The sequence below is a fragment of the Perna viridis genome, chromosome 2 (assembly GCF_037379345.1).
Source record: "Perna viridis isolate PV_CMFRI_1.1 ecotype Kerala chromosome 2, ASM3737934v1, whole genome shotgun sequence".
In the NCBI taxonomy this organism is placed as follows: Eukaryota; Metazoa; Mollusca; class Bivalvia; order Mytilida; family Mytilidae; genus Perna; species Perna viridis.
In genome coordinates this window covers 32529451-32537719 of record NC_142446.1, presented here as the reverse complement: position 1 = coordinate 32537719, position 8269 = coordinate 32529451, and the positions used below count along the sequence as shown (strand labels likewise).

Here is an 8269-nt window from a genome sequence, read left to right as displayed (position 1 = left end):
ACCAAATTTCAACTTTAACCACATATGTTCCGGAACCACGACAAACGGTATTGGTAAAATGGTTGGGATCCATACAAGAATTCCAGCAAATTAGCCGTCCGTATAATTATGAGAAGACATGGTTAAAGTATTAAAATTAGATTAATTGTGGGAAAGTCAACATAATTACAAACCATTTATGTATTTGCGCAGACTTTATTTCAACAAAACATAATTTCGTAACATTGAAAGAAATTACAAACAGTATGCAACTGGAGTCAGTCCGATACCGTAATAGGAGTCGAACGATGTGCAGTTCCTTTTAATTTGCCGATAAGCAATTTGCGTTACATGATATGATGTATAGACGCCAGCGACAGGTCAACTGAGGACATTTTGCCGAAACATAAATATTTACAATTTTATTCATTTATATTGTGTACATGTGTTTATGTATTGATGTTTTATGAATATTGATATTTTAATTATATTTATCAGATTTATGAATTAATCCGCACACTGAGCACTGTAGATGTAATCACTCTCAAGCATGTCTGCCGCGACAGTTTCGACTGACATTGACTGATTATTGGTAAGTATCATCATTGTTCATTTCATTTTCATTGATCATTTTGCATGTTGAATTTATATTTGAGTTTAGTAACTCTATTAGTTATTATGGCATCGGGTGGCAAAGAGACACACAAGGAAGAGCAAAAGAGTAGTATTGAAAGTATTAGTGAAGAGAAAATAGCTCTTATGATCGATATTATTAATCGACATTCAGATTACAAAGTTGTTACATCTGAAGAGTTCGATAGAATGAAACATATTCCTTCTGCATTTGTAACTAGTACCCCAGCAGTAAGGAGCAGGCAAACGCCTACACATACCCCACCCCCTATTCATGATTTTCATGCCACAATGGCACATGATAATCCTGGTGTGTCTCAAGCTAAACCTAGAATACCAATATTTTCTGGGGAAGAGAAAAGCGAAGTGAATTTTGACGTATGGAAATACGAAGTCAGATGTATTATTAGAGAAGGGAATTATAGCGATATTATTTTGCGACAGAGTATACGTGGGTCTTTGAAGGGGAAAGCAAGAAGTTTGCTACTTTCATTGTCCGATGACGCTACACCGTCCCAGATTATAGATAAACTTGAAGGGGTCTATGGGAATGTGTTTAGTAGTGAAGCATTACTGCAGAGATTTTATAGTGAAAATCAACAACCAAATCAATCAGTTGCTGAATATGGTATGCAATTAGAGGGTTTGATACAATTGGCTGTTGAAAAGGGTCAAATAAATCCTGCAGCTAAGAATGAGATGCTTCGGTCAAAATTTTGGTCTGGTTTGAGAGATCCATCATTGAAAAATGCTAGTAGATATAAGTATGATACTGTAATGGATTTTGATCAGTTAAGAAAAGAAATAAGATCAATAGAACTTGACTTATCTAATTATCAAAGGTCTAAAAGTACTGAGAAAAAGATACAACAACAAGCTTCGATTACTCAATCAGATAAACTAGATGAAGTATCGAAATCGTTGAAATCTCTGAACAAGAAAATAGAATCTATTGAAGATGAACTTAAAAAGTTGAAAGAGTCGAATAGAAATGAAAAACAAAATCAAAATGGAAAAGGGTCAGGACAAGGTTATAGAAGTTATAGAGGTTATAATAGTAGAGGTACGAATAGAGGTCAGAGAGGTAGTTTCGGAGGTAGAGGAAACTATAATAATAGTTACAACAACCAAGGTCAGAATAAATCCGATAATTTAAACGGATAAAGGTCTCGGTTGAAGGACGAACACGTGACTTTACACAAAAGGTTTCAGAAACCTTTAGTCCTAAAGAAAGTTATGATAAAGATCAACAAAGTCTGTTAGATAGAATGGTTGGAAAAGCTAATGAGGCAAATATCATTGTCAATAATGTTAAATGTAGGGCATTGATCGATAGTGGTTCAATGATTTCAACAATTTCAAGCTCAATGTTGAATAAATTGAAACCAGTACCTGAATTACGGGATCTGAGTGAATTATGTCTAACTGTCAATGTAGCAGGTGGCGCTGTTTTGCCATACCAAGGTTATATCGAGGCCAAAGTTAAGGTCAGTTTTATGTCACAAGATGAGGTTTATGTACCTCTATTAGTTGTTTCTCCGACTGAATACAATCAGAATGTTCCCATTGTAGTAGGGACAAATATAATCAAGCTTTTCCATATGTGTATGTCTGAGGATAATACTCAAGGTATTCCGAAAGAATGGAATTTAGCATTTAGTACTCTGACCGAATCAATTGTAGGTAAAGTTAAATCTACAAACAGAAAGCCCTTAAGGCTAAAACCCATGTCAGTCATGACGATTAATGGATTAGCTAAATCCAAGGTTTCATGTGATACAACTGTTGTAACAGAGAATTTAGAGGGCGATAACTCTGATTCTTTAGCAGTTTGCCCCAGAGTTGTTAATCTGAAGGGTAAAACTTGTAGAGTTCCAGTCAGAATATTTAATATGACAGCGAGAACAGTTGCCATTAAACCTAAAACAACTATATGTAGTCTGAACGAGGTCAAGGTCATGCGTCACATAGACTTAGATTCGAATGAGAAAAATGTTACGAAAGATATGCCTTTAGAGGAACTTGGTATTAAAATATCTGATAGTTTAGATTATGAGGTAAAGGATAGATTGCGAGGTTTGCTTGGAAAATGGAAGTCAGTATTTTCCAAAGGTTCTTCTGATATAGGGTATACAAAACTGTTAGAACACGAAATTAAATTGACCGACGATAAACCATTTAAAGAGCCGTATAGACGTATACCACCGGCGTTGTTTGATGAAGTTCGCGAACATGTTCGGGAAATGCTAGAAGCGGGTTGTATTCGCGAATCGAATAGTCCGTTCTCGAGTAACGTTGTACTTGTACGAAAGAAAGACGGTAGTCTTCGTTTTTGTATCGATTTTAGAAAATTAAACAAACGTACCGTGAAAGACGCGTACGCTCTACCGCGGATAGACGAGACGATTGATTGTCTGTCGGGTTCTAAGTTCTTTTCCCGCCTAGATCTCCGTTCGGCGTATTGGAATTGTGGAATCAAGGAATCTGATAAATTTATGACCGCTTTCAATTTAGGCCCTTTGGGATTTTACGAGTGGAATCGTCTCCCTTTTGGATTGACAAATTCCGGTGCGACGTTTCAAAGGTTAATGGAACGATGCATGGGCGAGGCTCATTTAAGACAATGTCTAGTTTTTCTAGATGATATAGTCGTGTTCTCGAGTACGATCGAACAACATTTCGAACGTTTGGAATCTGTGTTTAAGCGTCTTGAAGAGAATGGTTTAAAACTTCGCGGCGATAAATGTGAGTTTTTCAAGAGTGAGATTAAGTACCTTGGGGTTATTGTATCTGCCGACGGTATTAAGACCGATCCCGATAAAGTATCCGCCGTAAAAAACTGGCCTAAAGTAAGTGGTGTCAAAGATCTTAGAAAATTTCTTGGTTTTACATCATACTACAGAAAGTTTATCAAGGACTATGCTAAGATTGCAAAGCCATTAAATGATTTGTTAATTGGTCACCACACTAACAAAAAAAAGGCTAAGCCTAAGAAGAGAGCAAAGCCAACTCCCTGGCAGTGGGGTACCAATGAGCAAAATGCGATGGATGCAATCATTAGCAAGCTTATAAATCCACCTGTTCTTGCTTTTGCAGACTTCTCGTTGCCTTTTATTCTTAATATAGACGCATCTGGAACTGGTCTTGGTGCTATATTGTATCAGAGAAGAGAAGGTAAAGAGAGGGTCATTGCATACGCTAGTCGTAGTTTACGTGGTCCAGAACGGTTATATCCGGCCCACAAGAGGGAATTTTTGGCACTTAAATGGGCAGTAACCGACAAATTTCATGATTATCTGTCAGGTAGTAAGTTTGAGGTCAGAACTGACAATAACCCATTAACCTACGTCTTAGATAAAGCTAAGCTTGATGCTACAGGACATAGGTGGGTGGCCGCATTGTCAAACTATGATTTCAATCTGAGCTATCGAACCGGTAAATCGAATATTGATGCCGATATTTTGTCCAGAAATCATACTAATCTAAACCACATAGACTGTGACGTCATTAAGGCAGTATGTAGTTCAGCAACTATTGCTCAGTCAGAACAACCAATAGTAGAAAGTTTACTGTTATCACAAGATGCAGAAATTGTCGACAATATGGATTATCAGTCAAATTTATCCGATATTGACTGGTCCAAAGAACAGAAATGTGACATTGCAATCAGTAGAATTATCGAATTAATTAGTACTGGACATAAACCGACGAAACGGCAGATCTCGAAGGAAAGCGATGACGTCAAGAAATATATAAGAGAATGGGATAAATTATATATGCAACAGGAGGTTTTATATAGAAAGAGTTTTATCAACAACGAGTCAGTTTCTCAGCTAGTGTTGCCCGATATCTACCGTGAGATCGCTCTTGTAGGTCTTCACGACGATGTTGGTCATCAGGGCCGAGATAGGACTTTGTCGTTGGTAAAATCCAGGTATTATTGGCCAGGTGTAGATAAAGACGTTGAACGTAAGGTGTCGTCATGTGCAAAATGCATTCTAAGAAAAACCAGATCAACGAAATCCGCAGAATTGATTAATATATCTTCGTCTCAGCCTTTGGAGATTCTATGTATAGATTATCTAACACTGGAACGATCCAAAGGGGGTTATGAAAATATATTAGTCATAACTGATCATTTCACAAGGTATGCTCAGGCAATTCCAACAAGGAATCAGTCAGCTAAAACTACAGCCAAAAGTTTATGGGAACATTTCATTCAACATTATTCGTTTCCATCTCGTATACATAGCGACCAAGGTCGAAACTTTGAGTCGAAAGTTATCAGAGAGCTATGCAATTTGGCAGACGTTAAGAAATCGCGCACCACCCCTTACCACCCACAAGGTAATGGCCAATGCGAACGATTTAATCAAACTCTGTTAAATATGCTAGGCACTCTCGAAGATGATAAAAAGGCGAATTGGAAGAGTTATGTAGCACCGCTAGTACATGCTTATAATGCTACTAAGCATGAAAGTACTGGTTATAGTCCGCATTTTCTAATGTTTGGTTGGCATCCACGTCTTGCTATTGATGCATTTTTAGGTAGTGACGTCAACTCTTCTTCGACAGCCGATCGAAATTCGTATGTCTATGGTTTGAAGAAAAGATTGCAGTTCGCATATAAAACGGCAGCGAAAACAGCAGAAAGGGTTAATAGACGTCATAAATCTCGATACGATCTCAAGGTACGTCAATCAACACTTGAACCGGGTGATCGAGTATTATTGAAGAATGTAGCATTCAAAGGAAAACATAAATTGGCAAATAAATGGGGTAAAGAACCTTACATCGTAATGTCTCGACCCGATTCTGAAATTCCAGTTTATGTGATCCGACAAGAACACGGACGAATCCGAAAAACGGTACATAGAAATATGTTATTACCGATTACATCTGTCCAATTTCTGGATTCTGGGGAAACGAGTCGGAACCGCCCAGAAAGAAAGGAGACGGAAGTTTGTGTCGACGTTACAGAATCGAATGAGAATGATTATTCAGTTGGTATTGACGATGTGGAGTATGAACCGGAGTCTAATTCCGAGGATGAACTCGTTTTTGTAAGACATGACGGATCACAGAAACAGGTTAGTCCTTTGAATCCATTGGCAGTTCCGTTTGATCCACAAGTAATCGTTAGGCGTGACAATTATTCGTCCGATTCAAGTTCGAGCAGTTATAATAAACTGTTGAGTTTAACTGATACCCGATCGAGTGCGACATTAGAGAATTCGATTTCCGATGTACGAGAAAGTAGCGAGTCCGTCGTTGAACCAAATGTTAGTGAACCGGATGTTACACCAGAAATCCCAGTTCGTAGGTCTACTAGACAAGTCAGACCACCTATCAGATTTAGAGATTATATTACATAGTTTTATTAATTCATTAATTATATATATTTCATTTTGCGATTTTGTTTATATTAACGGAAATTTCCATATAGAATATATATTCATTTCTTTTAGATTGAAATGAACCCGCGGACCTATACATACACCTCCAGTAGAGGAAGAACACTGGAAGGCAAATTGTTTTGCCAACATTTATACGTAAAACCGGGTGCAAACTTGAGACAATTATGTGACAAAGCGTACGATGATTTAAAAGATATAGATGGTAACAAAATCGTTTATTTTATAGCGGGTATACCGGACATATGCTCCGTTCGCAGAGCAAACCGTTATCAAGAATCTTGCTTAGAGATCAGAGATTCAAAAGGAGAAAAGATCAATCATATGCAGATTTTTAAAACTAATATCCGTATGATAGAAGAGAAGTTAAGTTCCATAGATTGCAAAATAGTAATGGCAACTATTACTACTATGAGTTTCGTGGTATGGAACAATATAAGACTTCAACAAGGAAAAACTTCTTATCTTCTATTGGATACGCATTATAATAATATGCAAGAGATGCTGAACGAAATCTTAAACAAAATAAATAGTTATATTACAGAATATAACACCGGCAACGGATTTGTCACACCGTTTTTGCACACACCAGTTCATAAATATAATAAAGGCAGAATTCGATACGTTTATTCGAAATTGATTGATGGTGTACATCCGGGAATCGAATTACGTGATGTATGGATTCGACGTTTGAATTCTGTATTTGGATGTAATGAGTCCAAGTTGAATAATTGAGAAACAAAATGGGTTCACAAACATGATGTAAATCTGTCTGATATTTTGATAAATTGTATTGTTTGCAATATTTTACATGTGTATAAATAAATACTTGTTTTCATATGAATTTTGGACATTTGTAATCGCATAGAGGCGCTTGCCACATGTTTGACTTGGGAATGGCCAAATTTCATTTTGAATATTTGACTATGCATTTTCGAATGTATTATAGGTTTATTGTTTTGTCATTGGTTTCGGGGACGAATCCCATTTTTCTTATGGAGGGGGTGTATGTCACCGTATAGATTGTAAAGGGGGGATGTATTTGATATAGTTATTATGTAGATCGTATGCATATATGATCCGTACTTGAATTTGATAGATTATTAGTTGTTTATAATCTAGAAGGGGGATGTTTTGTTTATATGTTATCAATCACTCATCATATCATTCGTCATTCATTCATATTCATCATGACGTACATGTATTTGTAATCATCATGACGTACATTTAATCAATACGACATGAACTATATTTTGACTTTATACAGTATCGACATTCCCGCGCCACGGGCACTGCATGTCTTACTAACAAAATATTATAAAATCAATAACAATTGAAAATTTGCTCACTCCACAATAGTCGACGGAGGACGCAAGTCGCCGTTCAGGTACGAATATTTATTGATTAAGAAATTTATTTCATTTCTAAAATATTTTATTTGGAAACTTTATTATTCAATGAGATAAAGTTTAATAAGATTGATAGTAAGTAAATTGGATAAACGTTTTAGCTATTTGGAATTCATATAGTTTCAATTTGACAATAATCATTATTCTTTAGTTTAATAATATTTCATTTCAATTTCCGTAATTCATTTTCACAAATTTATGCAAAGTTAAAATTCGTATAGTTCATTCATTTCATGTTAGTTTATCATTCAATATCGGCAAATGATAGTTTTTGTGCATCGATACTCCGTAAATACACATTTATGGAATGTGTAGATCTTGTGCATTATTTTCAGGTTACGCTGTATTTGGCAAACATGTATATGTTTATTTTCAGACGAATAAAGTTAAATTACCAGGACGACTTTTTATGCAGCCATAATACAAATATTTTGCCGATGTCCCGGCCCTTGTATTTTGACCTGCGACAGTATACACAATATAAACTTGCCCAGGCTGCCCTACAAATGGCATATATAAATAATTCAACACATTTCATAAACATGAGTGATGACAACTTTACGTTTTTTTTAATCCGCCCCCTGCTTTGAAAATATTGTCCGTCCCGGACAAGAAATACTTTGTTCTATTACATAATAAATATCTACCCTCCCACCATGTTACATGATTGTTCAGTATTTACAAATGTCTTTTAAGAAACAGTGTATATTGTTAGTTCATATAACTGCAATCAGAATAATCTACATCCTCATATTCAATCTTTACAATTACTTTGCATTCTTCTTCCAGTTCCTCAATGATGTTCTCTTGACCTTGTACTTGAACATGTCTTTC

General features: G+C 36.1%; 1 long non-coding RNA gene across 1 annotated transcript; it reads left to right on the top strand.

Annotated features, from left to right (window-relative positions):
• Positions 1-436: 436 nt before the first annotated feature.
• Positions 437-7832, top strand: LOC148624682 (uncharacterized). The gene is made up of 2 exons (XR_015919735.1): positions 437-571; positions 6081-7832. It is a non-coding gene; the product is annotated as an uncharacterized LOC148624682 (long non-coding RNA).
• Positions 7833-8269: the final 437 nt, after the last annotated feature.